At 40.5% G+C, this 4,282-nt stretch overlaps 1 pseudogene; it reads left to right on the top strand.

Annotated features, from left to right (window-relative positions):
- Positions 1-3,704, top strand: part of LOC123982285 — a 19,999-nt pseudogene extending 16,295 nt beyond the window's left edge.
- Positions 3,705-4,282: the final 578 nt, after the last annotated feature.

The raw sequence follows: 4,282 nt of genomic DNA, 5'->3' as shown, positions 1-4,282 counted from the left end.
CCGCCAAAGCAACAAGAGTGGCTGAAGAAGAAGCACATCAAGGTTCTGGAGTGGCCTAGCCAGTCTCCAGACCTGAATCCAATTGAAAATCTTTGGAGGGAGCTTAAAATTCGAGTTGCCAGGCGACAACCTCGGAACCTGAATGATTTGGAGGCTGTCTGCAGGGAGGAGTGGGCCAACATCCCTGCCGAAATGTGCACAAACCTTGTCACCAACTATAAAAACCGTTTGACATCTGTGCTGGCCAATAATGGCTTTTCTACAAAATATTAACATGCTGTTTGTCCAGGGGGTCAAATACTTGTTTTTCCTCATCAGATGGTTATCAATTTTAATAAATTCATATGATGTGATTTTCTGGAATTTTCTTTGGGATTCTGTCTTTCACTGTTAGAATGTACATATGATTAAAATTATAGACCGTTGCATTCTTTGTAAGTGGGCAAACCTGCAAAATCAGCAAGGGGTCAAATACTTATTTCCCCCACTGTAGCAATTGTACCCTTTTCTCCAAAGGGTATCTTTATAGATTTGACTCAGTAGGCTCACACAGGATGCAACCCAGAGTCAGAGGGGAAGAGAGAGTGAACTCTTCAGGAAAGCCTTTCTAATACTTGGCTTGGCATGCTGATTGGTCTGCCCAAGATCTGCCTGAACCAATCTGCAGCCAGGCCAGCCTGCACAGGCTATGCTGCTTTCCAGGCAACTGGGAACTTGAAAATTTACAATCTTCAGCTAGAAAAAGTACTATAGAAGGCCACTTGTTCCTACTTGTGAACTCGTAACACGTAACATGTAACTCATAACGTCACGACTTCATGAGTAGCAGCCGAATGACGTCACACAACTATGGCAGCTTCCATAGAAGCACACATTGTAAATGGTAAACCATAAACTAAAAGGCAACTTTAAGTATATTTGAATGTGTTTAAATTAGAATAATACATATATATATATATATATACCCCGCGACCCTGTACACAGGATAAGAAGACGGATGGATACTATTATATAGGAAAACCTGTTCTGCATGTAAATTGATGTAGAAAAATGTCGCCAATGTTATTAGGTGCGTGCAGTCGATATTGACTACCAGCTATGTACAGCGTGCGACAACTCAGCAGTAACGTTAACATAGCTGTCCTTATTAGCTAGGCCCCTTACATGCTTGCTAATAACTTTTTAAGGTGAATCTCTGAAATTGACAGCGTTGCGTTGGACTGATTTGTGCAGCAGTGTTCATGAGAGAAAGAGAGAGAGAGGGTGTGTCATGCACCATCATGCACCTGGAAGAGTCTGAGGTCTGAGTCTGAGTCTGATATTTCAACTTGGAAATTTTCCAGTTCTAAGTTGCCTGGAACGCAGCATCAATCTCCTGGTTAGCACCTGTAGATGACACAGGGGGATGCTTCTCCTCCGTCCTTCGGAGCCAATTTTGCTAGTGGCCAAACAAGCACCTGGAAGCCAGCGTCACAACCCCGCAACATGGCATCCGGAAATCTGTAAAGATTTGCTGCTTTTTTTTTGTATTATATGACAGTAAATGGAATATCCTTTTGGTCGGACAAAGTAAGGACGTCACCTTTGACTTGAGAAATGTTTGACCGGCATTTTTCTGTATTTTCTGACATTAAAATGTTCTGATGTCTTTTTAAGGTGAGAAAACAACAGGGAAATTGTAAGAACATTGAGGCTCCTTCCAAATGCAAATTCATCAAAGATGAAAGTTACACTGTTCAATGTCCTGAGGCCATCAAAGTACAGCCTAAGGTGAGTGTTTAAAATTAAAGTTTCATCATTCATTCATCAAACTATGGTTTGTTACCTTTTGTTTACTTTGGATGCTATGGAAGTTATGACACTTTAATTTTCAGAGAGCAGATTTTATCCTGGACTTTGGACCAAATTACCATCCAACATTTGAGATCCGCCTGCCGACAAACACAGAGGAAGTGACTATAATGGTCCAGGACCAAAGAAAGACAGAGATCTGGGAGCATGAAGTTGATCTAACAGGTAAAGTCTTCATCCGCCTGCAGCATTACTCCACCTGATAGTACAGCAGAATCGATGAACAGTTACTGATCTGTGGTGCCTTAATATATTTAGTAGATGAAAATTTAAGTCTGATGTCTGAGAGAAAGTTTTGACTTTGTTTTTGAGGTTTTGATTTTGACACAATGTGAAGAAGAGCAACATACAGATCATTGAAGCTGCAAAGTTTATGTCTCTTATCTTCAGTTCCATCCTGAGGAGAGTTATCAGTATTATAGTAACAAGGAATGGAAATGTTTATCAGCTTTTTGCACGTAAGGTATTAAAGCTGTGACTGTGACTCCCATGGAATCAGGTCGTGGCAGACGATTCAACCACAAACCACACAAGTAGGGATGGGAATCGAGAACCGGTTCTTCTTCGGAACCGTTGCCCAGTGAATCAATTCCTTGGAACCGTTAGCACGCCTGCTTAACGATTCTACTTATCGGTTCCGCTCGTGGCAAATGCGTCATGACGTCACACACGCGCTGCATTGTTTTGGTTCAGAACGCAGCAATCATGGCATCGAGGCAGAAGCGCTCTAAAGTTTGGTTATATTTCACGCGAAAAGACGACAATACGGTCATTTGCAACACTTGTAAAGTTTCCATTTCGTCAAAGGGGGGAACTACCTCCAATATGCAGAAACATTTGGCCACACAGCATGCAATTCATTTGCAGGACTGTCGCGTGTTTGATACACTACTACTTAGCGACGCAAGTGAGTCAAGCGGCAGCGGAGCTAACGGGACGCCATCTGTTATTAATGCCGAAGGTAACTTTAAACTCTCCAGGCAGGACAGGCCCTGTCTACTTAGTTAATGTGAGCGCCATTTGATTGTGTAAACCTTTACTATACGAATAATTTTCATTGTCATTGTCCATCAAATTTAGATGATGATGAAGACGGCCAGAGTCTGGCTGGCTCAGAGGCTGCAGCAGGTAGCTCTGGTGCACCTCTAGCTACTCCGTTCACAGAGGCAGGGAAGAACAAAATGACCGAGGCTAGGATCAACGAATGTCACCGAGCAGTGACTAAGTTTGTGGTAAAGGGTTTGCACCCGTTTGCCACAGTAGATGCCTCTGCATTTCGATAGGTTAATTTGCTGTATTTTGGCCAGCATGTCTTTTCAAATGAAAATAACAAATGCATGACCAAAAGTTTCATGTTTTTATGTCAGTATAGTTGTTTTATTTATTCCTAGTCCTACCTTATATTTTCTGTAGGGAGATGATAAAGACTCTCAACCCAAAATACAATGCCCCAAACAGAGACAGTTTAACAAATCATCTGATTCCTGCTTGGTATGGGGTTGAAAAGAGCAATCTGATCACAGACCTGAAACATGTCACACATGCAGCCATCACAGCAGATGGTTGGACTAGTTTCAGTCAAGACCACTACTACTATTTTGTTTCAAGTTGAGTCCAAATGAGCACAGTTAATATTCCAAAAGGTACAAGCTCTTCCTTGACTGTTTTCAGTCTGTGTTTTTAGTTTTTATGGCACAAAATGGCAGTTGGGCTTAAAAAGCCAAACATTAATTTTTTTGTCTGGACCAATTAATGTGAAAATTAACAATTTCCTAATCCTAAGGCACTCTTGATAATCTTACAAGACACACACTAGCGTGCCATGGCATACTGGTTGAGAAACACTGCCCTAGGCTAAGGGTCCGTGGACTTTACTTTGAGAAGTAGCTCACCTACTTTTAGGCTTGTTCTAAGGTTGTTACACATAATTTGTGTATACTCTGTGCTGTGTCTTCTGATCAGAAATTAAAGCGAGTTAATACAAACAAACAAACTTGTACTTATTTCCTCACCCAATGAGAATTGATAAGAGAATCGATAAGGAATCGGATCGATAAGCAATATCGATAATGGAATCGGAATCGTTAAAATCTTATCAATTCCCATCCCTAGTCATTATACTACAAATTTGCTACAGCAAATATGAATTACCTCATGCAATATATGAGTAAACATTTTAACTAACATGTCTGAAAAGTCAAAAAGTTGACTGAGAACTTAAATTTCTTTACCTAAAATAGCCACTTGTAGTAACTAAAGCATAATTAACGTTTTAATGGTTATGCATAGGTAATTCATGTCACTTGGTTAAGGTTACGGACAGATTGTGGTGTGACTGTAGGTAAATATTGAAAAAGTCAACAAAGACTTTAAAAGACTTACTTTATTAATGGTCCAGTGTGTAATATTTAGGGCGATCTAGATTTCTAGA

This window comes from Micropterus dolomieu, linkage group LG13 (assembly GCF_021292245.1).
Source record: "Micropterus dolomieu isolate WLL.071019.BEF.003 ecotype Adirondacks linkage group LG13, ASM2129224v1, whole genome shotgun sequence".
In the NCBI taxonomy this organism is placed as follows: domain Eukaryota; kingdom Metazoa; phylum Chordata; class Actinopteri; order Centrarchiformes; family Centrarchidae; genus Micropterus; species Micropterus dolomieu.
This window is presented reverse-complemented; position numbering and strand designations above follow the sequence as displayed.